Source organism: Melanerpes formicivorus, unplaced genomic scaffold (genome assembly GCF_026170545.1).
Source record: "Melanerpes formicivorus ecotype bairdi unplaced genomic scaffold, bMelFor1.0.p_v2 SCAF_22, whole genome shotgun sequence".
NCBI lineage: Eukaryota > Metazoa > Chordata > Aves > Piciformes > Picidae > Melanerpes > Melanerpes formicivorus.
Window position 1 is genome coordinate 3,233,602 of NW_027142374.1, and position 27,638 is coordinate 3,261,239.

Genomic DNA, 27,638 nt, shown 5'->3' on the forward strand with positions numbered 1-27,638 from the left:
GGACTTTTATCTGGAGATTTTATGAAGGTGTTGCATACTAAGTGCTCGCTTTTATCCAGTGCTTGTGGCCTAGGTGTGATGGAAATGTTTTAAAAAACATGATAGCTATGCAGTTAAATGATTGTGAATCAATCTTTGAATAATACTCATAACTTCACTAGCATGCATCTTAATTTATCTTTGTGTGCAGCAAGCAGACAGTTCAGGCTTTTTTTCCATTAATCATACTTAAGGAAATCTCAGGTGCATGCAGTTGGATGGGGAGGGAAAAGACAGGCATGTTGTTGTATGTGGAAGCCTGTCCTCTGTTGACTTCGTTTAAGAGCTGATGAGGAAATTTAACATGAACAGTCAAAGTAAAACATACAATGGTAGTATTTAAGTTATACTTTTTTGTCATGACGAGCATTTTTATGTAACTCCAGAAAAAAAATTCAGGGCTTCTTTTCATTTTAAGCTCGTAATGAAATCTAAAGACTTAATTCAAGAATTCCCACCTCAAAAAGAAAAATCAAAGCTGAAAGTCAAGTTTAGCCTAAAGTTTAACTTTGGATGCCAGCCTTTGCAAGATGACTCACCTTGCTAATGTTGGTGTGCAAGTATTTGTCTACCCTAACAGCAAAATGAGCTGTAGACTGTCTCTGACTTTCAGTAGAGAGGTTTCTCTTGTGATTTACCTTCTTCTGTGTTCCTCTCAGCAGCCCACATCCCCTCTGCTTTCAGTGAGATCATGCCAAAATTGAGAAGTAACGGGGATTCATTGCCTGATTTGGCCATAAGGTTTTCCTGATAGGGTATTTAAGAAGAAGATATAGCAGAAAATAGTAGAAAACCCAACAGTGCACAGTGGCCAGCAAGCTGAAACAATGTCTCAGGTTATTTAGTACCTGTGTAAAATTTTGGTCTGTGAGGTCATTAATGAAATGCTTGTTTCAAAGCATTTATACCTTATGTGGAGCGCTGAAAAGCAAGTGATGGAGATAAACAACAAGCTGAAATAAATTCAATTTGGGAAAAAGCTCTTCATGGTAAATGTGCTGTGGCATTCCTGACTTCATTTAATTTAATTCAGCTTAAGCTGAATGGCGTCTGCTACATGCTTTGCTATGAGAGTGGTGGAGCGCTGAAACTGGCTGCCCAGATCCATCATGGAGTCACCTTTTCTGGGGACTTTCAAAACCTACCTGACATGTTCCTCAGCAACATGCTTTGGGTGACCCTGCTGTAGCAAGGGGGTTGCCATCTTCACTCCATTTTATACTTAGTCACAGTTTCTGGATGTCTTGCATAGACATTTTTAGGAGTACACTAGAGACCAGAACCCAGTTTTATCATGCCAGACAGGAATTCTTTTGTTTTTAGCAGAATATCTAATTTTTCTCATGTTTTGGGGGTTTTTTGAGTCCCTTCTTGGATTCCTTAGAATTTCCCATTCATGTTACACTAAGGGTACCTCATGGCATGTAATGCTGTATTTCCTGCTGTCAGGAAGAAATCATAAAACTAAGTTCCTGTTATCATGAGTTACAGATCTTTTCCCAGGCTGCTTATACTTCCTTCAGGCCACTCTCTTGGCCCTCTCTAATATCAAATGGTGATGATGTAAATCTCTTTTGTGTTTTAAATGAGTACTGGGGTAAGTTGCTAATGCTATATATGGTGTCAGTACTTCTGAAGTCATATTAGAGTAAATTAACACTTCTGTTGAATAATATTACATAGGTTGTGGAGAGATTTCAAAACTACATAAAACAAACTTGACTTTAGAAAAAAAAATAATATAGGTGTTTGGGGTTTTTTTAATTAAAAACCAGAAACTGAATTTTGGTTATAGTTAAAAAATGTCATTGTCAATGGAGGGAAAAGGAATGGCAGGACAAAAGGTCGCCAAAGCCTGCCATATATACACTTAGATGTAGTTTTCTCAGGGGGAAAAGACAGCAGTACAAAAGTTCTTCAGGATGATTTATTTATTTCATCCTTATTTCTTCATCTTGGGTTTGTGTCTGTTTTTGCTTTGAGCAAGTCCCTGACTCCTCTTTGGAGTCTCCTACTTTTTTCCCAGACAACAGTGAGTCTTTTCAGCAAAGAGAAACTACTGCAATGTGGAGGAGTAGGAAGGAGGGAAAGCCTGCAGCATATGAGCAATCACCTCCTTCGGCAGTATTCTCTTTGGACTTGAAGATAGCAAGCTGCAAGGAAAGGACAGCAGCAATGGGCAGCTGTCATTTTTACTGTTTAGCCTCAGTCATTTTAACAGAAGACACAAAACAGTACATCAGAAGTAAGCTGAAAACAAATAGCTACACCATCTGTTCTGGTGGGAGTAGCCATATGGAATAAAGTTCAAAGGGTGTTGTGTTGTGCTTGTTAACTCTTTGTCTACATCCATGCTGTATTCAAGTAACTGAAGTGAGGTAGCTACTGATTATCAATGACTGTCTCATTAGAGTAGGATGGAGCTTATTCTTCCATCTCATCTGTAGTGTCAGCAAAAAATTTCATGCAGTATGTATCTGAGGATACAGCTGTGCTCAGACCAGTAGTAATCAAGAGTGGCCAAGGGCAAATTAAATGTTTAAGAATAGGTTGCATGTGTTTCAGCAGTTTTCTGTTTCACCAGCAGTTATAGCTCCAGCTAACTACTTTACTACAAGGGTGATGGAGCACTGGAAAAGGCTGCCCAGGGAGGTCATGGAGTCTCCTTTTCTGGGGACTTTGAAAACCTACTTGGATATGTTTCTGAGCAACATGCTTTGGGTGACCTTGCTTTAGCAAGGGGTTTAGACTAGGTATCTCCAGACGTCCCTTCCATCCCCTGCCAGGCTCAGCCAGTATGTCTGCCTAAATATTTTATATAGTGTAGCAAATGTAATCTTTATTTGCAATGAGGACCTAAAACCAAATATATATCAGAAGCATTCTTGCTAGAGTTTGAAAACCTACCTGGTTACCTGTCCAAGGTTCCCCTCTAAGGAAAGAGGTAGGACTAAGTGAACCCCACAGGGTACCTTCCAAATCTGCTGTCTACAAACTAAACTGGATTCTGTTGGGTAGGAGCTACTAGGGTATTTACTTAATTTTTGTAGAGCTCCAGCACAAAAGAGAAACTACAACATCCAAGCAAAGTGGTGAAGACACTAAGGAATGTGAATGTTTTGCGCTTTTAAGTAGTTTCCAAATTGTATAAGAGGAAATTTATTTTTTATTAGAAGCTCTTAACATTTATAGTGTAATCATAATATTATCATTTGGCTGAGCAAAACTCATCTGAGTGTTATTCCTTATCAAACTAGAATAAATCAAACCCAGTTTACTCCTTAAAGGTTGATCTACCTTAGTTTTATCAATTAACATAGACAGGAACTTAGCTTCTCTTGACTGACCCAAATTAGAAAGAAGATGTAATGAGATTAAGGCCATGCAGGGATATAAGAATTCTGTTAGCTGTAGCCAAGAGACAACCAATTCACAGTACCAAAGTACTGGAAATGTGTTCCAGGGTCTATTTTTTTGTTGTTGTGCTTTCCTCCAAGCAATGACATACTGAAGGGGGTGTGATGTAGCTAGTGTGTAGTCAGCTCCTGGAAATCCCATGGTGAGAAGTCCTTCATATGTTTAGTTGTTACTCAGAGCTGTCATCAGGTCATGACAAAATTATATTTCAGCTTCCATGATTGCTGGGGGTTTCCATCCATAATTCTAATGCTTTGACATAGCAGATATATAATCTAGAAAATATTATTGTTTCTCTGTTCTCTTTTTTAATTTATATTGCTTTGTTTTGCTACTGTCCCAAGGTCTAACTGGGTTGTTCTTTCTCATATGCTAAGTACTACTTTGTGCTCATAAAATTCAAAATTTTACTTCATTAGGAGTATTTTTGTATATCATTTGCTATCAGACAAGTTTAAACGAGAAAGCTTAAGGAATTAATCTTTTTGGCGTATAGGGGGTTCATTTACTTTGTGAAACTGGAAAGAGTTTGACTTCAAACCAGAAGTTCAATCAGAAAAAATTCTGATGAAATTTTATTTGTAAGTGTGAGACTTTTCTGTAAGCATCTACACCATAAGTTTTAATGTTAGACACTTTGCAGTTGTTTGAACCAAGATAATGGAGGTAAGACACATACATCTGGAAGATTTTGAGTCGGTGGAAAATCTAGGAAGTGATATCATGAACATGCCAGCTAGGTCTGATGTGTAATGAAGAGCCCATCCCTATGCTTACAGGTTTCTTTTTTCCCCCTGGATTGCAAATTCATTACTTGATAGAAATGGAAGTATTCATATTTGTATATTGGAGCAGTGCATTTAACTGCAGAGTATGATCTACTTAACTCACCTTCACCATCCAGGTTGTCATGGTAGCATTTTGTATATGTAGGAGTTAGATGAATACTGCAAAATATATGTTTTGAGTATGTGGGATGGAATTTCTTTTTGATTAGAAAGGTAGTTTGCAATCAGGAGAGCAACAGAATGCTGAGGACACTTCTTGTGCTGTAAGAAACCCAATTTTGATTAATCTGAATGCTTTAACCATGGGACTGGCTTAGATAGGTTTGAGTTTTATGACTTTTAGGTCTTTGATTCTGGGTTTTGGAGTGATCAGCTAGTTTGCTTTCAACACTGCTGAACAAAGTGGGTTTTCTTTGTTCAGTGTAGAACAGAACTGATTTGCCTTAGTCTTTCATTTCAGGATTATAGTTGGTTTTTTTCTGGCCACTGTAACTCAGCTGGCTTGTTTATGACATACAGACTTACTAACTTGAGCTTTTTACTATGAAAGTGTTGGGGGTTTGCATCTAGTGGTTATAGAACAGATGCCTGTCTGCTTCTCTGGTTGTCTTTCTTAGGGGAAAAAAAGATAAGTAGTCTTAAAGGCTTGTAGTGTGGTGCCGTATTGAACTAGTGTACTTATGTGGAATACAGAATATTGATATGCAGAACAACTGCAAATCTTTTTAGTGATCTTGAAATGTCAAGGGAATGTTACACAAGAGGTAACCAAATTTTGCATCAAGATTGTTTGTGTAACTAATGGTTATTGAAACTTTCTCCTTTGCCTGCTTGCCTATGCTCAAAATATGACTGATTGGATCAAAGTTTCTCTGAACAAAGTACTTCAGCCCAAGAGTTAACCATGTTTCTTGAGACTTAATCTTATCCCATGCCATAAGAGAAGCCAAACAATACAGGAGTGACAGTTGCTTTGTGAAATTGAAAATAATATTGTCCTGGAATAATTAATTTTCCATCTAGCAATGCTTCCAAATTGATCAATTAAAGACTGCAGATACAAGAAACCAAATGATTTTATGTAGGAACAAAATTTTATCCAGGGTTAAAAAAAAAAAGTATTTTTGAAAACACCAAACTTATTTCTCATTTTTCTGCAGGCCAAGATGTGGTAAATGTTATTACAGCTAATACTGAAGAAGAGGCTCTAGTCTGTGACTTCAAAGTTGAGGCAAGCAAGAAACCCATGGATTTAAAACTGTTAAAGAATAACTGCTTTCTTTTGTGGTGATGTGAGTAGTTCTGCTGTACTGAGAACAGAGAAAACTTCAAATTATAAATTGCAACTCACCAGCTTTTCTTAATAAGGTTGATGCGTGGAATGTGAAAAAAACCCTTGTTGAACATCCAGGTATAATCTAGCAACCCAGTTCCATACTTGTGACTTGATAGGTGGTTTGTTTTGGTATTTATTGTCACTGATTGTATTTTATTTCTCCAGCCCTGGCTAATGATGCTGGACCCTAGTTTATGCATTTCAAGTAAATTTCTTGTAATGTTGGTCTCCCCCATAGTAAAAATGTTCAGAATTAGTTATAACTTGTGTAACAACAGTTTATATTGAATCAATGTGTGTAAGATATTTTCTTCTCTAGTTTTCTTTGCTCTCTTGATAGTTGCCTTTTGCCAGCTTTTGGCTGTTCACTCAAATATATCAGATAGGTTTGGGGGCCTGTTGTTTTTCTGCACAAACTAGGAATGCCCAGTAATTAGCTACTTTGCTGATTACAGTTTCTAGAGCATCAGGCAAACTGCAAAGAAACTCCTAGTAATCAAGTTTTTGTGTGCTTCAGTATCATAATCTCTAGAGACAATATCCTTTGAACAGTGTAGTAGAATGAAGTTGCTGTTGACTTGTAGATATCAGAAGCCAATGTGAACAGACTCTGATGTATATTTATAATGGGACATTTCACCATTAATTCATTCTGTTTGTTTATAGTCTGTAGTTGTCTGATGTGATTGCCATTCTGTGTTGATCAATGGTGGTAAAATGCTTATTTAGAAACTTGAGTTTATAGCTGCCAAGTTGGAGTTGCAGTGGTTCTGCTGCAAGGCTTGTTGCTTCCCAGTGTAGGAACTCTGTGGTGTACCTTCAGTTGCTCCTGTTACAGCTGTGCTTTGACACACTCCTTCCTATAAAAACTTAGCTTATAATTATATATCTGCTGTTATTTCTTAATTCCTGAGAACATCAGAAGCATCAAAGAAGCAAGTGTTTAGATATGAGGTAAGTCTGCACAGACTGATTACTGAAATGCAGAGAAGAGTCAAAGCCTGCTGAATCCTTACCTTCTGTGGTTTTGGCTGTGTTTTTGTACTAGGTGCTTCATGGAATTAAGTGTCTGTTGTAAAGGGTGGAAATTTTTATTTAGGGAGCAATGGAAGGGCACAAATTACAAGGGGAAGAAAAATACATTTTCAGGGCGAGTGCGATGTTGAAATTCCCTTTTATCTGGTGTTGTTTTGATAATGTTACATATGCTGGGGGACTGTACTGTAGGTAGAAATCTCCTTTAAATAATACGTTTTGTGGGTCTAAGTGGAAGTGTTGATTCATCAGCAGTGATACTTACCTGCGTTTAGACAGCTGATGTTAAGAGTTCCATAGCTCAAACAATGCCATGCCTCACTCCGTGACAAGATGAATTGCAGTTAGTTTCTTGTTCAACACTGTATGTTTCCTTGGGCAATGAAAGCATTGAGAACTGAACTGACTTTCCCACACATGGTCAAATCTTCTGAATGAAAATTCAGATAAAATTTCTGCCCTGTTGAGAACTAGAAGTTGTCCTAAGCTATGCAGCTTTTGGTTTTGGCATGTTAAAGAATTGAGATAAATTGATGAAGAGACTGGAGCTCTGGTCACAATGTATGCCATCAGAATGCAACTTCACTGTTCTGATAGGACTTCAAATAAATGTTTCAGTGTTTAGCATTCATGAACAGTCTGGAGTTGTTTGGAATGTGTTTGCTAAGATGACAAATGTTCTCCTGGGCAAATAACAAAAGCATAGTTAGGCAGTCTCTAGTTGATGCTAACCACCAAGACAAAGAAGTCTGTTTATCTACTTTGAGTCCAGCGCAGAATACAACTACCAATATTTAAGTTGATATAGTCAAAGGATGACAAATAGTAGAAATTTCTTTGGTGCAACTTGTAAGAGGCTAAGAAATCTTGCAGTGAGGGTCATCAATACTGGAACAGGTGCTCAGTTTGTGAAATGTGTCTTAGGGGATAGTCAGAATTTGGCTGACATTTTCCTGAGAAACCTGTTTCAAATTTGAAGTTACTCAAGTTTTGAGCTATGGTGTAGGAGGGGGTTGCAAATCAGGGAGTTTATTTTCTGAGGTCATCTTCCCAAAAGAAACAATTCTGTGATTTTAGTAGGGAGATGCAGAAAATGCCTTAGGGGGATCTGGACCACTTTTTTCCAAGCTGCTACCTTTTCTGCATTGCAGACATAATTCAGTTTATATCCTTAAAGCCATGGAAGGCCATCAGTTTTTAAAGATAGTATCCAGCTACATAGAATAGTAACTATTTTTAATACATATATGCTAAGCTCATTATTTAAATCAGGTAAGATAAAAGGTGGAGTTGACTAGGTATTTTCTTTCATCTCTAAAGCAACTTTGATTCATATTTAATGGCAGGCTTCTCCACAATGCTGATTTTTCTTTCATGTTCATTCTTTGCTCAAATATACATTTAAATGGAGGAATTATTTCTTTCTCTTTGAAAGAAGCAGCAGCATTGACTTAGTGTGGCCATACCTGTAAGTTTGATTCACAAAAAGTATTAGAAATTTCCTATTTAATAAACAATCATATTGTAAGATGTGAAAGCAAGTGCACAAGCAAAAGTGAAACCCCAGGAAGGGGATCACTGGTGAAGTGAAACTACTGATCTAGAACACAAAATTACAGTTTATGTATAAATGTGATCTTTGAAACTCTGAACTGATAAAGCTAACAGACCATCTGTACTGATTTTCTAGTTCTGCAAATACTTAATGTTCTCTCCATAGGAAATAGTCGAAGCTGTAATTGAGAAGAAAATGCTGGGGCAGTTTTATCATGGTAGAATTTTTAATACCAAATGCATACTTGGCATGCAGTTTGAAGTGATTTTGTACAATCTTCTTTGTAGCCAAAATCTGGGTGAGCAACTATAACTACTGTTTAGGGTACTCTAAAGGGGAGGGAAAAGGACAACTTCTGCAAAATTGTGTATAGTATCTGGGGTGAAAACAGTCAGACTGACTTGAGAATGAGCCAAGACAAAAGTACCTTTAGTCCTTTTAGTACTTAAGTCTTTTACACAGATTGCAAAATTATACCTTAGGAAATTGCATCTTGTGACTGTTTCAGCTGGCACTTAATAAAATAGTTTAGTTCTTTTTCTTTGGATCTTCTCATGGAGCAAGTAGGATGATGATTTAGGATGGAGTAGAAGTGAAAGGTGTGCAAAACTTGCTTTTCTTCACTTTCAGCATGACACAAAGTTTTCATTACCTTGGCTATACATCCCCCCTTTTTTTTTTTTCCTGTGAAAACGTGGGACTGAACTTTCTTTGTTGGAACTAAGCTGGCCATCCAAACACTTCTGATTACAATAGGTATTTACAGTACCTGTTGATGGTAATTGTGATGTGTAGTGATACAGCAGCAGCTTTTTTCAGTAGCTCAGACAGTAATGACGCAGCTATGTTGAGGTGAATAAGAAGTTTTTTGGGAAATTACAAACTTAATGAGCTAATGAAGTGATTTCCAGATTATACAGAGACAAGCTGCAGTAATTCCGCTGTTAAACTGATATGTATATAAAGAGTTCTCTTGTGTTTCATTCTAGTTGTGTAAGAGAATTTATTCTACATTCTCATTTTATAAAGTGTCATTGTTATTCCAGCTTTTAAGCAGCTAGCAATTCTAATGAATTTTGTAGTTATCTGGCTGCTGGTCATTTAAGTAAAATTAGAGTGGAGCAGAAGGAAATATCAGCTGCTAAGAACTCACAAAATAAAACATGAAGACTTTTAGCCATTGAATGTTCATGCGCGCTGTTGAAAAGTAACAAATCAGAAAGCATTTGTTATGCTGTTGTAAAATCCTTGTAAAGTGCCTTTGTCTTGAATTATCTTCTTTCCAAAACGTTACTGAGCACAAGAAAGAGTTGCAAGACCAAGAATAAGATACAGCACACTTCCCGTAATGGAAACAGAGGTAGCATGGTGTTGTCTACTTGGACAAGACACAACTGACACTAATATTATGGAATCTGTAAATCAAGAACATTTTAGATGAGGCTTCCCTTGTTTCTTACTGTAGAATTATGGCACTGTGTAAAGGAGACTATAGTTGAAGGACTTTAAACAAATACATTGTTCTTGATGCCATAGTCTGTTAGTGTGTGGGACTTCCTGCTGCAAGAAGTTACAGCTTTTAAGCTGACTTTAAAAAGAAAAAAAGAGATTAGAAACCCCACTGAGAAACATTGAAGAGATAATGAAAGCTATGTCTGGCTCAGGAAGCTTGAGGGAGGCAACTGAGTGTCCTTAGCTGTGACATTTGCAAGAATTTGATGTTTAACTTTTGTGAAAAGGGGATTATATGATTCCATCAAACACACCTTATTTAATAAAGCTTTGTGATTGCTGTTGTAGAAGAAAAAAATGCTATAAATAAGAATACTAAAGTAAAGGTTTTGCAGTGGTAAGATCTTCAATTTCAAAGTGGCTTTAATAAGAAGTGTCTCCTCAACTTTGAGTCAGAGAAGAGAGAGAAGTGTGAAAGAGAGATAGGTTGTGAGCTCTGAGATGTCTCTGATGTTACAGAGATAGCTGGGCAATGAGTACCTGACAGCTTACCTGTTTTATCCTATGCCTTCATCACCCATTAAGGCTTTTCATTTAAGAAAGGAATATTGTTAAATGTGTTTTCTTTCTATCCAAAGAACCATGAAAAGATTTGCAGCTTCTTTTGCCATCTTTCTCTCATGTTCTCTACTGTTTCTTTTATTTGTACTTTAGATGCTTTGCAGAAAAAAGTTGGTTTTCAAGTCTTCCTTCCATGCTGCCAAGTAGAGAACTCAAAACATGGAGGCTTTTAAACTATTTATTATTCATGTACTATTACAATTACATATAATTATATTTATAATAAAATTTAAATTTAAAAGTGGCTTTAAAAATACTTATCAAAGCGTTGACCTCATTTGAGGAACCTCAGTTTCTAATCTCCATTTAGAATAGAATAGAATAAACCAGGTTGGAAGAGACCTTCAAGATCATCGTGTCCAACCTATCATCCAACACCACCTAATCAACTAACCCATGTAACCAAGCACCCTGTCAAGTCTCCTCCTGAACACCTCCAGTGACGGCGACTCCACCACCTCCCCAGGCAGTCCATTCCAATGGGCAATCACTCTCTCTGTGTAAAACTTCCTCCTGACCTCCAGCCTGAACTTCCCCTGGCGCAGCCTGAGACTGTGTCCTCTTGTTCTGGTGCTGGCTGCCTGGGAGAAGAGACCAACCTCTGCCTGTTTACAACCCCCCTTCAGGTAGTTGTAGAGAGCAATAAGGTCACCCCTGAGTCTCCTCCTCTCCAGGCTAAGCAGCCCCAGCTCCCTCAGTCTCTCCTCATAGGGCTTGTGTTCCAAGCCCCTCACTAACTTCGTTGCCCTTCTCTGGACTTGTTCCAGCAAGTCAACATCCTTCCTAAACTGAGGGGCCCAGAACTGGACACAGTACTCGAGGTGTGGCCTAACCAGTGCAGTGTACAGGGGCAGAATGACCTCCCTGCTCCTGCTGGCCACACTGTTCTTGATGCAGTCCAGGATGCCATTGGCCCTTCTGGCCGCCTGGGCACACTGCAGGCTCATGTTCATCCTACCATCAACCAGCACCCCCAGGTCCCTCTCTGCCTGGCTGCTCTCCAGCCACTCTGACCCCAGCCTGTAGCACTGCATGGGGTTGTTGTGGCCAATGTGCAGAACCCGGCACTTGGATGTGTTAAATCTCATGCTGTTGGACTCTGCCCATCTGTCCAGCCTGTCGAGGTCTCTCTGCAAAGCCTCTCCACCCTCTAGCAGATCAACTCCTGTCCCCAGCTTGGTGTCATCAGCAAATTTACTGATGATAGACTCAATGCCCTCATCCAGATCATCAATAAAGACGTTAAAGAGGATGGGGCCCAGCACTGATGAAGGTACTTGGCTTCTCATTTTGAGAATGAGAACTGTGTTTTCAATGATTTGTACAGCTTCTATCTTAACCAGGTGCAACCCAATGTGGGGGACAAAAAAGATTTGGACTTGCAAACTGATCCTCAAATTTTCAGTCTTCCCTAGAGAGACTACCTGAATGATTTGATTTGCCATTAATTTTTATTGTAAAGTTACTCCAGCAGGGTAGATCACAATGTGACTTGCTTCTTTACAGTAGGTAGATGCACAGTATGATTCATGAAAATTGCAAGTTCTTTAACATTCCTTCTTTCATTTTCAGACTTCAGTGGGTGTTAGAGAAGGTGGGAGCTGTAATTCTGCACAATATGAACCTCTTGAAAATGCAAAGTGGAACATTTTAGGGCTGGCTAGGTTAGTTGCAGAGCCCCATGTGGGAGGTAATGTAATCTTAATACTTATGGGGGGCGTGGAGAGCAGGAGGTATTTCTTTTCACCCCTCTGTTTCCGACATATCTACTGACTAAGGTGAGGGGTTTAGAGCACAATCCTTGTGAGGAGAGGTTGAGGGAGCTGGGGTTGCTCAGCCTGGAGGAGAGGAGGCTTGGGGGAGACCTTATTTCTCTCTACAACCTCCCTTCAGGTAGTTGTAGAGAGCAATAAGGTCTCTTCTCCCAGGCAACCAGCACCAGAACAAGAGGATGCAGTCTCAAGTTGCACCAGGGGAAAGTTGGGCTGGATGTTAGGAAGAAGTTATTCATGGAAAGAGTGACTGGCCATTGGAATGGGCTGTCTAGGGAGGTGGTGGAGTCACCATCACTGAAGGTGTTTAGGAAGAGACTGGATGGGGTGCTTGGTGCCATGGTTTAGTTGATTAGATAGTGTTGAATTGTAGGTTGGACTTGATGATCTCAAAGGTCTCTTCCTACCTGGTTAATTCTATTCTATTCTCACAGCTGACCCCAGCAAATGGCTATGTATTGTTTTGCATTTAGTCTCTGACTTCTTTTCAATGAGAAGACTCTGTAATGCTGCCAGAGATAATATTCTGCAGCTAAATGGCAAGATATTCACCAGAAAATGTATTTGAAATGAAGGAATAATGATCTTTATTGTGTTAAAGATAGAGGTGTTTGATCAGTGAGAAATGGATCATTTTCAAGGGAACAGTCAGAGTGAGCATGCAGAGGTGAATGCCTCCTGGAAAGATGCACAACATGATAAATTCTTTCAAAACTTTCAGGTGAAACTGTTTAAAGCTATGTTTAGTGAGAAGTGTGGTTAATAGACATCAAACACTTATATAGCATTGTCATGCCTTTCACAATATGTGTTTGCCTGTCATAGAGTCAAGGAAATTCTGGAGGTAGTAATTCTATTGAATTGTTTCTGCTGAAGTTTTTCACGGGGGTTCAGGTGAGCATTAAATACATTGTAATAGTCTCAATTAGTTTCAAATCTCCTGTGGAGTAATTTTGCCCAAATATTTAGTCTTTCTTTGGTTTGTTTTCAATTGTTTGTTTGGGTTTGTTGATTTGGTTTGGCCTCATCATAGGAAGCGATAGCTTCCCAGTCTAGAGACCCAGATACCTTAAGCTTTGCATTTCTGAGGAGAAAGTGCTGGTCATACTGAACTAGGGGAATGTGTGTGAACAGAACTCAGCTTGAACAGAAAATGCAACCTATAGCAGATACCATCAAAAGGAGAGACTGAGAGCCCCATGTCTCCTCTTCCTGTAGTCCTGGATGAAACCCTGCAACAGCCATAGCTCTGCCCCCACTCATGGAGGTATAGCTAACTTAAATACTTCTAGGGCTACAAGCACATAGCACTGAGCAAAATCCACCAAAGAGGCTGAGTAAATAGAGTCCAAGGTATACTCAGTCTGGAGAAAAGAAGGCTCCGAGGAGACCTAATTGTGGCCTTCCAGTATCTGAAGGGGGCCTACAAGAAAGCTGGGGAGGGACTTTTTAGGGTGTCAGGTAATGATAGGACTGGGGGGAATGGGAAAAAAATAGAAATGAGTAGATCTAGATTGGATGTTAGGAAGAAATTCTTCACCATGAGGGTGGTGAGACACTGGAACAGGTTGCCCAGGGAGGTGGTGGAAGCCCCATGCCTGGAGGTTTTTAAGGCCAGGCTGGATGTGGCTCTGAGCAACCTGAGGGGTGTGAGGGGTCCCTGCCCATGGCAGGGGGGGTGGAACTAGATGATCCTTGAGGTCCTTTCCAACCCTAACAATTCTATTACTCTATCATATGGCAGAAGAAAAGAGCAAGGAACTTCATTTTTTTCTTGTTTTTCATCCGTTAGAATGCCACAGCTTAAGTGGTTGAATTTGGGAAGGTTGCAGACCTATGTCATGTGATGATCTAAAGGTATTCTCTTGAAGTGATCACATAAAGAGCTGCCAGTAAGGGCACTCTTTCATTTTATTTTATTTTTATTGGTTTAGTGCTGTTATGTATGGAAGAAATGTAGGTCTCTTGTGTTCAATTCATTTCACTTTTGAAAAACAAAGTGTGGAATTCTTCAACTTTTTTTTTCTTCTGTTGGTACATGTGATCACTGGCACAGCTGTCCTTCTAAAGCTGATGAAGTTGCAACTAACATATCATTCCAGTTGCTCATCAAAGCACTTAGCAAGTCTGCTTGCACTGATTTGATCCTAAAGTTTGTTAAAACCACTGCAACCAACCACTTGCTCATTCTTCTCCTTTCTTATTGGGGTAGGGAGGATAGTTGAAGAAACAAGTTAAATTTGTCAGTTAGGGACAATTTAATAGTTTGAACAATAGCAGTAATTGAAAGATAACAAAAAGTGCTAAACCTGAGAAAAGACAAGTGATGCACAAAGCAATTGCTCACCACCCCCGGAGTGGTGCCCTAGTGGTGATCTGTCCCTCCCAGCCAACTGCCCCCCCCAGTTTACATACTGGGCATAACATCCTGTGGTGTGGAATATGCCTTTGGTTGGTTCTAGTCAGCTGTCCTGGCCATGCTCCCTTCTAGCTTCTTATGCACTTCCTTACTGGCAAAGCATGGGGAAGTGAAAAATCCTTAACTTAGCATAAACACTGCTTAGCAATAATTATAACATCAGTGTGTCACCAACATGATTCTCACTAAATCTGAACCACAGCACTGTGCCAGCTGGTAGGAAGAAAATTAACCTAGTCCCAGTTGAAACCAGCTCAATGGCATAATCATGATGCTGAGCTGACTTGAATGCTTTCTCTGACGGGGTTACTTTCTCACCTACTGCCAAGGCCCTGAGGTAGATCACTTTTCTGGATTCTGTGGATTTAATCTTGTTTTCCTTCAAAGCACAGAAAACCTTGCTGTAACACCTTTTCTCTACATATGAACACAGCCCCTTTCTGGCTGTTCTTGCGCTATGCAACCTCACCCTTGCTCTGCAGGTATGAGGATAGTTTGTTGTGTTCCAATTAGTCTTCTAAATAACTTCTCTAATAAAGGAAAACTACAAAGTCAAAATTTTTGTCTTTGAATACCAGTTTTGGCAAGAGCTAATAAGATGAGCTTGTGCAATTCATCAGTACTAGGATTTTCAGATTTGTTCTTTAAATTTGGGAGTGTAAAAGACTTTTCAGGGCTGGTTGTCAAGGCTTAAATGTTCTGCTTCTGAAATGAATGAAATGCTGTTCAGTTTCTATTACTCTTATGCATTTGGGTCTGCCATGACAAGAGCCAATTACTGTTAAGCAACTAGAGTAAGACCACCAAAGAGTTCCTTTCAGACCATAATGATCTTATCTCATTTCTAGTAATGGTGTGAATCTTCAGCTAATGGTATAGAAGTGAGCAGCTTTGTCATTGTTATCCTCCTGAAGTTTCCAGCCCTAAGGTTTCTTGGAGTTAATAGGCTCATAGAAGTCTAGAAAAGGAAATGTTTCAGCAAATTTACATAGGGCACATTATAACATTTTTATAATGACCCTGGCAGACCATGAATAAAAAAGCTCTGCTGTCTTACCACTGGAATAACTGGTCACTTAAAACAGTGTTTACTATTAAGTGACTTGCCACTAAGTAAAACTCTAATTTTCCACTTTATTAAAATGAATCTTCAAATGATTAGGCCTTTTTCCTCAACCTTTACTGCAAAGATTTTTATATGGAAACTTTTCCTAACTGAATAAATATTCTTGATGTTCCCTTCCTTTTAATAATTTTAAGGAGAGACCATCCCTGCTAGCTGCCATTGTCACTTACTTCTCTCTTTGGATGGACAGCTAGGCTACCTTTCTGGACTCAAGCTTGGTGAGAAGTCTGTTTTGCATTTAGCCAATTTATGCTTCATAGCTGGGAATGATCTTATCATTCTGTACTTCCATTCAGCTTACATTGTGGCCTTGGCACTGTCACAGCTTGCCTGTAGTGATGTAGAAACAGCACAGCTTTGTGTTTTGTGAGTGAGCAGTTACTCAAAACCCTGCTGAAGACCAACCTTTGATCACCTGTTGTTAGGTGACATACGTTTTGCCAATGCACACAAGACAAGTTAGACGGTGTTGTCATTTCACGACATCATATTTGGAAGGTCGTGGCCATCTGGTGGAGTTCACACTGACTGGGAACTGGAAAACATAACCACTATTTTCCTTGGGGAACTATAAGCCTCAGTCTCACCTCTGTCCCTGGTAAGATTATGGAGCAGACCCTCCTGGAAACTCTGCTAAGGCCTGTGAGAAATGAGGAGGTGACTGATGGCAACCACCATGGCTTCACTAAAGGCAAATCATGCCTGACAAATTTGGTAACCTATTATGGTAGGGTAACAGCATTTATGGACAAAGGAAAAGCAATTGATGTCATCTATCTGGACTTGTGCAAAGTTTCTGACACTGTTTCCCATAGCATCCTGTTAGAGTGAGTCCAGATGAGGGCCGCAAGTATGATCTGAGGACTGGAGCACCTCTGCAATGCAGACAGAATGAAAGTTGGGTGGGTTCTGCCTGTAGAAGAGAAGGCTCCAGGAAGACCTTAGAGCACCTTCCAGTATTTGAAGGGGCCTACAGGAGAGATGGAGAGGGACATTGTAAAAAGACACATAGTTACAGGATGAAGGGTAATGGCATCCAAGCGGTGGATTTGTGTTTCAGTGATAGAATGAAGGCAGCAGTGGAACACTGCACCAAGTTGTTTTTCCTCTACGGACTTATAACAAACGACCACATACTCAATATGGAAGATGCTTCTGTCTAGAATTTTAAATCATCTGCCAAGAACCTGTAGAGCTTAATTTTCTTTAAGTTGTTAAATGGAAATCTGAACATGGGGAGTGTCTGTGGAAGGGGCATTAAATGAAGCACTTAGCAGCAGAGTAGCTGCAGATTCAGGAGCTAATAGATTGTTATCTGCCAGAATTTAAAATCCAGAGACCAAATAAAACTCTAAATGTAGTTCCTTATTCCGGTGTGCTGCTTGAGTAGTCTATGCTAAATTGTTCTGCACCTAATTTAATGTTCATCCTTTTAACTTTGAAGGCATAATGCCAAAGAATTACTCATATAGTTAAAGAAAAGGAAAAAAAAATATCAGTGAGAGTAACACATAAATAAGCTACCCAATGTTACTTCCCTTTCCAGGTTCTTTCAGCAAATGAGAAAGGGTATGGTGCTCAAAAATGCATTTACCAAAAAAAGAATAATTTCAAATAATTTTTTGTGCATACAGCTGTGGCTTCTAATGTCTTGCAGCATGCTTTGTAAATGGCTTCCCCTCCTTTTTGAGCCCATTTATACTGAAGTGTTTTTAGTGTAGATTCCATTGGTGCCTTTGGTTCTGACTGCTGCTTAGCATTTTAACTGAAAATAATGCATCAGGGTTGTAAAGCAAGTTTATTAAAGTGAGAACCATCAGTAGTGATGTTTATTCTAATGAATGCGATTTGAGAGTATACTCGACAAGCAGGATACTATAATTAAACCGTTCCTTGCAAACTGTGACAGGTGTTTACTTCTGCACACAGTGTTTTTCCTAATGATGGACTCCTCACTGGACAGCCATTTGTTCTTGGACTGAAAGCTAATTGTTGTTCTTTTTCTCATTATTATAGTGAAATGAGGTATTCACAGCATTATGCAGTTGGTTTATCATATCTTACCTCTTACTGTTCCTTTGAAAAGAAACTTTAATTGCTGATTATATATTTGGGGCTGTATTTCAGGCTACTTTTCCTAGAACTGTTCAGTGTGCATCCAAAAGTGAATTTCAATGACCAATCCCCAAAATATCATCCTTTCTTTTCAGGGGCTGAGCAGACATGCAGTATCATTCTATGTTTTGTAGGTGTGGATTATCCTTAGCACAGAGGGATGTTTCCCAGTGTCTCAACAGAATGTCCCCTGCTGCAGTTCAACTCATTGCTGTATCTAATGCAAAAAAAAAAAAAAGGTAATTTACACTTCTTTTTTTTGCAGCAGCCTATAAGGTATCCAGGCATTTATCCTATAGTTTTGTTTATTGACTTCTCTTTCTTGGAGAACCAGCCAAATTAGAAATATCAGTTTACTGATTTGTAATTCGGATGCTTCAAAGTAGTTCATTGTGCTTCCATATTCATTTGTCTAAGTGCAGTGGGTTTGGGGAAACTTCAGACTTGTTCTACCATGTAGTGAAAGACTGAATACATTTATAGCTCTTACATACTCCTTGAGATCCCTCTTGTGTGATTATGAAAGTAAGATAAGGACTTTTTCAGTGGTTACTTGTCTAAAAATTTTGAATTTCAAAAAGAGAAAAAGATGCTGAGTCTGTGGGGTATGAGGAAACAAGCAGCCTCTTCAAGTTGAGGGGTTAGTGAATAAAAAGGAGGGAAGGCAACATCACTGGGAGCCTTCTGAGGATGTTGTTAAGGGGAAAAGTGGAAGAGGTCAATCCTTCGGTAGGTTTGTTTAATGATTTTGTGTTGTACGTACGAGACTGAGTTACAAAGCTATGTACTCAATATTTTTATCATATGTTTGGGGGGATACAAAGCTGCATAAATGGAATAAAACATGCTTAGAATCAGTCTCAGAAAGACTTGACAAGCATAGATGAGAGCAATTGGAACGACAAATATTACAGAAATAATGTGCAGTTAATAAATAGTACTGGTTTCCCTGAGTTTAATTTGTGTGGAGGAGTTCCACAGCACACTAATAAAAATACCGATTTTTATGAAGAGGAAAGTAGCAAAATCAAGAAAATTAATTCTCTCCATTAAATATATGGAAGGAATTTAAATATTTCAAGTGGATTTGAAGCATAAAGTAACATAAAGGCAAAATATGTGCTTTAATGAAAGTACTTATCTCGCCTCTCTTGTGGAACAGATTTCAGTTTAAAAAAGATTAGTGCAGGAAGGCAGTCATTCAGAAAGACAAAGCTTAAAACATTCCTAAAGCCTACACATTTCTTGAGTTTTCTTATACATCTTCCAAAATCACGAAACAGGACTTGACAGAGGCATGATACCAAACCACCTTGAAAAATACTAAGCAATGCTGCATATGAAGCAAGGTTCAATAAACTGCAATGCAAAAAGTCTATATGGGCTGAGATCAGACGTTGCTTTCAAAACCGGCATAAAATTGAAGCCATTACCTTAGATTTGCATTTAAGCAGAGGAGTTGTAAAGCTAGGCAGTTATAAAACTGTAAATTATCAGACAGGTAACGTTGCACATTATATGAAGATGCCTCAGCTTGAGGAAACATTTTTTTTGAAGTACTAAAAGCTAGAGTAATAAAGCATTGGACTGTTGAGATACACAGGCATTTGTGTCAGCAGGCAGTTTGTTTGCAACTGGAAGCAACCTTTATTTATGTTCATTTTTTTACAGAAATTTACTATTAAGAGCTCTAAAAATTGTTAATTCCACTAACACATTGCCACTTCTTCCTTATCTGTAGAAAGTCTGTTTCTGTCATCTAAGTATCTTTCAGTATCTACTATTATTTACTGAGCAATCAAGAGAGATCAAAATGATACATAAATGGTTATTAATGCATGCTCAAATGACAGGTCTCTTTTTTTCTCTACCCTGTAGAAGTTGTCTTTTGAGAGCATGGAATAAATCAGAACTTCAAGCATTTGCTTCTTCTAACATAATGGAGCTTTTAAGTTCTCATCTAAATGACATGAACTGTTAGAGAACTTCTCTCAGGGAGTATAAGAACATGACTCCAATGGCAACAGTGCTTCCTGCAGTCTGAAGGAATGAGGCAGATTAGGTGCATGTCCAATGCAAGATGAACTATTTTGGAGGTAGGATAAGCTTCCTAACATTCTGTCTAAAGATGTCCAGTGGAGCCTGAGGAAGGGGCAGTTGATATTTAGAGAAGTGCTGTTGAAGAATGTCATAGGTGTGGACTTGTCACTCTCAAGTAATAAAGACGTAAAGGCTGGTGGTTCAGTTTTTGTGTGTGGCTTTCTGGGAGGGTTGTTTGGTTTTGGGGGGTGGGGGGGAGTGGGGGTGTTTTTTTTTAATTTGGTTTTGTTGTTTTGGTTTCTCTCTTCAACCAAAAAAAAAGTGCATATTACTTCAGAAAGCATTAATCTTTGGATCTGCAAATACAGTGATAGTTTGCAGTTGTCTCTTCTTTCCTATACACAGGTCAACAAGGAGGACAGCCTGAGAAGACAAGAGCCAACAACAGAGGGTCAATCTTTTTATTTTCAGGTAGGAGTAGTGGGGAACTGAAGATACAAGTTCAAGCTGTACATGGAAACTAATGAAAATCATGTTTGTAGATTATTGCACTCATAATTCCAGTTATAGTCTACTTTCCTACTAAGTTTTCACACTAAAAAGCCTTGATGAAAACATTCTCTGAAAGTACTTTCCCCACAACTGACAGTGAAACATTTGAACGACAAGAGTCAACTGGAACATCTTTTTACCAACAATTCATGTCATCCAAAATCATTAATGAGGTTAGGGTTAGTTATCATATTCCTGATGAAAAATACACCCAGTGTTAATCTCGTTTCTTCCAACATTTTTACAAGGGCATATTGAATATACAATCTGACTCAACTACCACACTTGCTTTCAAGCTGTAAAATCTTACACAAAGTCAATAAGCACAAATATATGAATCTTAAAACTGTATTCTGATCTTTGCATTACAAACTTCAGAACTGATAGACCTGTTAAACTGAAATATCAGCCTTTCAACAGCAAGCACTAGCTATAAGCTGAACTATTTCAGTAACAGTAAACATAATAAAAATCATCATGATGAATCTCTGAAGAGTTCATTTGATGAAACTCATAAGAAATACACAGAATTCAAAGGAATGAATAATCCTGCATTAGTGATATGAGCTACCTCCTTATTTATTTCCCTCCCCCCTCCAAGTCACAAGAAGCAGCCATGTTTTGTTATGGAGGTAACAATTCAAAATAAAAGCCCCAAAAAAATGAAGATCTTGGTAAGTGAAGTTCATTCTTCTGAAATGGAAACAATTGCTCCCAAATTGAAGCTGTATTGGGAAAAGAATTTTCTCAAGACTTGTTCTTGTGGCGATATAAGAATTGCCTAATTACTGGAGTATTTTGGTGGAATGGCCAGCTTCTAACTGTAAATTAGCAGGATTTATGTTTCAGTCTGACAAGTCAGCAACTTGGGGCTTATGGCTAGTTCCTCAGTCTCAAACAGGGAAAGTTATTAGTATTAAATTGTGTCAAAATTTTAACATTGCCTCTGTTTGGCTGCAGTAGCAGAAAAATTTATTCCGCTTATCTGACCTAATTAAAGTGAAGAAAAGTATGCAATAATTTCTTGAAAGCCCTGGGAAAGGGAGGTGGCTACATTTTAGGTATGCTGAAGGTGTGTTTTTAATGGAGGGAATAAAGTTTGCATGACATTGTGAGACAGATAAATGTGAAAAGGTGCAGTTGTAAAGAAAAGGTCTATTAGCACAAAGGTGCAGACCAGTTCCTCTTTCGATAACTCTTCATGCAAATGCCATTTTTATGCACTAAGTGTGGAATGATACAATAACTTTTCTTAGCAGCACATAATTAGTGAATGAAACTGATTAATCGCAAGCATTTTGGTTACTTTTAACTACATTAGCATCGATTGTTGATGTGCTGCTGCAGTCCATCCAGATGGCTGAATGCTGTGCTTAGTGTTCTGCTGAAGCAGGCTTGCTTTTGCAGAAATTGTGCCAAGATTCTCAACAAGTAAATTCGGTTCTGGAGATGTTCCAGAAGACAATCAAACTTTGACTATGTGACCATTAGCAACTATTGTGGTGAAGTAGGCGTAGCTCCATGCAGTAGGACAGTGCAGATGATATCCTTGCATTTGAGATGGGAAGAGAATGTTTGCTGGAAACAAGTTCTAGTTTGTTCCTGTAGATTCAAAAATCTTACAGTGATAAGGATACAACAGATACGTTACTTGAGCACACCTTCTAGTTCAATTTCATCCAGAAGATTAATACACTTAAATAATTTAAAGATGTGAACCATAGTGTGTGTCTGCTGATGGGAATGATCAGAAGGTATACTTTCTGCTATATGGTATGAGGATGCACCACACTGCAACAAACTTGTATCTCTGTGTTGCACACCTTTTCCCATGGCTAAAAGCATGAGTGGCAAATGCAGTTGCTCAAGTTGTACTAATCTGAAACTCTGACAGCAGCATGGATAACTTTATGCTCTGGATGTCAGCCATTTGTTTGTTTAAATGCTGCATCTGCTGTCATGATAGCTCAACTGCACCCAGGACATCTCGGTATATCTGGTTTGATAAAAATGTTATGGGCAATGTGCCTTCCTCAAGGGACCTTGCTCACCCAAGCACTGTTTAATATAGTCCTGCAGTGCACTTCTGTACAATGGCATTTCAGAAATCATTCCAGTGAATCCAGGCCATGTACTTATTAGGGGTTTTGTTAGCATGTTTAGCTTGGTTTATAGCTCCTTTATCTGTTGGAAGGAAATTTCTTAATGCATCATGTGGAGCCCTGTGAAAGTGAGTTGGCCATAGATGTAGCTTAATACTATTTTAATAGCAGAGATTTTAACCTTCTGTTGAGAACATGTTTTCCTCTGGCTTATGTCCATATTATATACCTAGATAACTTTCTTGGATTTCAAGACTAAAATTTGAATTCATGTGTTTGTTTTTTTTCAATGCTTCTATTTACTGGTAGCTAATATGGCCAGCCTCAGGCTTTTGGTCTTCAACTTCTATGGAAACTGGGTGCTAAGTTGCTGGTTTATATTCACTAATAAAGTAACATCTGTCCATTGATGATGGCTCCATCAACCTTTTCTGTGCTTATTTTCTTCTGTTAGGCAAGTTAAGAATTATCAGCATTGAAATGTTCTTGTTTGTATTCCTTTGTAATAAAGACTAAATGTTCCTCTTTCTCCCTAAGCAGCAAATAGTTCTTCCCTGCTAATGAGATTTCACACATTAAAGCATACTGATAAGAGCACACTAAAGCTAAGATTACACCTCTAAAGTTGCTCCAGTTGCTAGGAACCTGCTGTCTAGTATGCTGATTTTTCTTCTGGAACTATCCACTCTATCCTGTTAAAGTTTCCTAATTTTAAACCAAAAAAAAAAATATTTCTTGCTTATTAGGACTAAAATCTAGAGCACATTAATATGTAGAGCTTAAAATGATACTTTCATAGTTGGATTAATATACAAGGGTAAATATAATTATTTTTCTGAGGCAGTTTCCCTCAGCCTCCTCTGCCTTATCTGCAACAAAATTTACAAGATTATTTCAATTGTTTTCCTGATTTTCCTTAATGTCAGATTTTTGGAGCAAGCTCTCAATTTTTTTCCCCGCTATTCTCCAACTTGAGGATTGTCACCTGAGTCTTAATGCCTTTGCAATGGAATTTCTCCTTAGTTGGTAATATTTTGAACTGAAATTTTTGTAACAGAGGGAATCATCTGTGACTAGCAGCAATCTTGATGGTGCTTGTTATACACAATCACAGAATACATCTGATTGGAGATCTCAAGGGTCATCTAGTCCAAACCTTGACCCAGCACTGAAGGGTCAACACTACACCATGCATCTGTGTGCCAGGTCCACAGGCTGTGGGAACATGTCCAGGGCTGATGACTCCAGCACTGCCCTGGGCAGATCATTCTAATTTTTGAAAACCCTCTCAGTGAAAAAAAAATATTTCTTAATATCCAGCCTTAACCATTTCCTCTAGTGCTGTCACTTGTCTTCCAGGAGAAGAAGTTGGCCCCTGCCTCCCTTTAGGCAGTTGTACATAGCTGGAAGGTCTCCCCTCAGCATCCTCTTCTGCAGACTGAACAGCCCCCGCTCCCTCACGTGCTTTCCACAGGACCCATGGTACTCACAGGCCTCGTTGTCCTTCTCTGGATGTGCTCTAGCATCTCTATGTTCTTCCTCTAGTGGGAGACCCAGAACTGAACACTATACTCAAGGTGCGGCCTCGCCAGTGCTGAGTACAGCGGGATGATCACCACCGTGTTCCTGCTGGCCCCAGTGGTTCTGATACAAGCCCAGAATGCCTTTGGCTTTTGTGGCCACTTGGTTATGTTCCTGCCTCATCTGCAGTTGACCATCAACTAAAACTGCCAGGTCCCTCTCCAAATAATGGCTTTCCAACCACACATGCCCAAGTTTATACCTTGCCATGAGGTTCTTGTGGCCCATGAGCAGGACCTGGTACTTGGCCTTGTTGAATTTCATAAAATAGTCTTGGTCCATCTATCTAACCTGTCCAGATCCTTTTGTAAAGCTCTCCTACCTTCCAACATATTGAAAAAGCCACCCAGCTTGGTGTCATCTGCAAACTTACTGAGGGTCAACCCCATCTCTTCATCCAAATAAATAATAGAGATATTGAAGAGAACAGACCCCAGGACTGAACTTTGGGGGACACCACTAGTGACTGGGCACCAGCCAGATTTAACTTAATTTACCACCACTCTTTGGCCCCAGCCATTCAGACTGATTTTATCCAGTGCGTTTTTGTACAATGAAGGCCAACCCTGTGCTTGACTGTATTCCTGTAACTGCTCCTAGCTGTGAGTAGCTTAAATTTCTGGAAGTTGCTTGATCAAATAAAGGTGATTACTGACTTATTTTTTTTTCCCTCCTGAAATAAACAAAATTATTTATGCTACTGTTGTAAATCAAATTCAATAACAGATGAACTTCTATGCAACAGTCAGAAAAACGTGCGAATTAACTGAGGTTAGGCTTGTCCTGGAACTGTTCTAATGTTGTTTGAATGGACTGTTACACAGCCAAACTCTGTTTCTAAAATAACATTTCTTGATAAGTGCCCCATAGCTGTGCAGTAGAGAAAGGTCTTACTTGGAATCCATGATTTATTTATTTTTAAACAACTCTTAAAATGCCTTGAGAATTAGCTGTTCTTGGCACGGTACAGAAGTTGCTAGAATAGTTGGGGTTTTGCAGAGAGGTCAGAGTCAGGATGTTCTCTGTGGTGATAAGGTTGTGTTTCATACTCCAACAGCCCTCCAAGAATTTGTTTTGGAGAAAACTTCAAGGCAAGGTAATCTGTAGAAATAAAGAGTGTAGGATTGCATGTTGAGTATGCATGAAGTTTATTACTTTTTTTTCCTTTACATAAGTGAGTAACAATATTTATCTCTTAGATAATCATACTGTATAAGATAACAAACAGTAAATAATAATCATTAAAAAAAAAAACCCAAACAATCTCTGTAGACAGAGTCCATTCCATCTGTCCTGTACATCTGTCCCCAGGGATCAGTGCTGGGCCCCGTCCTCTTCAACATCTTCATCAATGATCTGGATGAGGGGGTCGAGTCAGTCATCAGCAAGTTTGCAGATGACACCAAGCTAGGGGCAGATGTTAGTCAGAGGGTAGAAAGGCTCTGCAGAGGGACCTCGACCGACTGGACAGGTGGGCAGAGTCCAATGGGATGGCTTTCAACAAGTCCAAGTGCCGAGTGCTGCACTTTGGCTACGGCAATCCCTTGCAGAGCTACAGGCTGGGGTTGGAGTGGCTGGAGAGCTTCCAAACAGAGAGGGACCTGGGTGTGCTGATCGACAGCCACCTGAATGTGAGACAGCAGTATGCCCAGGTGGCCAGGAGGGCCAATGGCATCCTGGTCTGCATTAGGAATAGTGTGGCCAACAGGAGCAGGGAGGTCATTGTGCCCCTGTACTTTGCTTTGGTTAGGCCGCACCTTGAGTCCTGTGTCCAGTTCTGGGCCCCTCAGTTTAAGAAGGACATTGAAACACTTGAGCGTGTCCAGAGAAGGGCAACAAGGCTGGTGAGAGGCCTTGAACACAAGCCCTATGAGGAGAGGCTGAGGGAGCTGGGATTGTTCAGCCTGGAGAAGAGGAGGCTCAGGGGTGACCTCATTGCCCTCTACAACTACCTGAAAGGTGGTTGTAGCCAAGAAGGGGTTGGCCTCTTCTCCCAGGCAACCAGCACCAGAACAAGGGGACACAGTCTCAAGCTGTGCCAGGGGAGGTTTAGACTCGAGGTGAGGAGGATAATTCTTCACCGAGCGAGTCATTCATCATTGGAACGGGTTGCCCAGGGAGGTGGTTGAGTCATCGACCCTGGAGGCGTTCAAGAGGAGATTGGATGTGGCACTTGGTGCCATGGTCTAGTCATGGGGTCTGTGTTGATAGGTTGGACTCGATAATCCTCGAGGTCCTTTCCAACCTAAGTTATACTGTGATACTGTGTGATACTGTAAACAATCCGCTATTAATTGTATGGAAAAGAAACCTTGAAATGGTAATTTCATGAAAACGGAAAGCTTTCTTTGCATGTGGTTATACTGGTTTATTAAAAGCTGTTGAATATAGCTTTATCTTGATCAGACTTTCCTAGCCTTGTTCATCATTCAAGGAATACTGTAGAATTGAATCAAGTGTAATATTTCAGAACAGGTTGAACTAAACTGTAGCTGTCAGGTTGTCAGTTTCCTCTCTACCCCATTTGTGGTCAGATTGCTCATGACATGTATTGCCTTGGTATTTCAAACAATAAGAGTGGATTTCACTGTAATGTTACTATTAAGTGTTTCTTATAGTTACATAACACATAGTGAATTATTTTGGTGCTTTGACTACTTCTGAAGGAGACACTGATTAGTGTTGTGATGCACCACCAGTATGAGGTAAGGGAACATGTAGATTTTTTTTGGTAGTTTGAGTTCCACTGAGGGATTTGTCTGACCTTGAACTCTAATTGTTAGCTTGTCTGCATAAACATTTTTGCAGCATATACTCTAATTTCCCCAATCAGAAGTGGGAAGCATCGCTCATGTAAATATGTTATTGGAGCATAGAAATAACAGCATGATACCTAGAAATACTTTGCTGCTTTTTCTGTTTAAAATGTCAGATGTTTCAATACATCTGGTGCATTATGGAATACAGATTTGCACAGAAGGTAGAAACTGCAACTTTTGATTTGCTTCTGTTAAATCAATACTGGGAGTGTAAAATACAAGTGTAAGTAAACAAGAGGCTGTTACTCAAGATAAGAGACACATTTGAGATTGCAAACAAGCTGTCAGTACTGATAGCCATAAGGAACTTCCCTAGTAGGTGAGTCCAAGTGAAAATGAGGGTGCAGTAGGCTGTTACAGGGGCCATGTAGGGTTTCTGTAGAAGTTGTACACATGAATTGAATTTAGTTTTGAGGGCCTGAAAGAATGAAGAAGTGCTTGCTTACTTGTTCAGTAACACTTATGATTTTGTTGGCAACATGTTAGGGGGAGGAAAATTTGATGAGCACTGACACCAGCACCTCATTAGCTGCCTAATACTGTACTAGGAGCTGGGGGTCACAGGAATGTGCCTGCTGCTGGGGTGGTGGAGAATGGGGATGCAAGCAAAGAATGGAAAATAATTAGGAAATTGAGAAGTAGTTTTCAAAACTCTGTAAGGATTCGATTGCCATTTGTGTATGTTTGGGTTCTGTCACTTCAGAATATAAACACAGGATGATTATTTGAGAACTGTAGCGTGTTCCTGCCATGGAGCAAGGTCAGAAAGAGTCATCTGAATTGCGTAAATTAGACAATGGTTTGGAGAAATGCATCATGACATAGAATTAAAAAGAGGCAATGGAAGAAAAAAGATCAGGGAAAAAGTT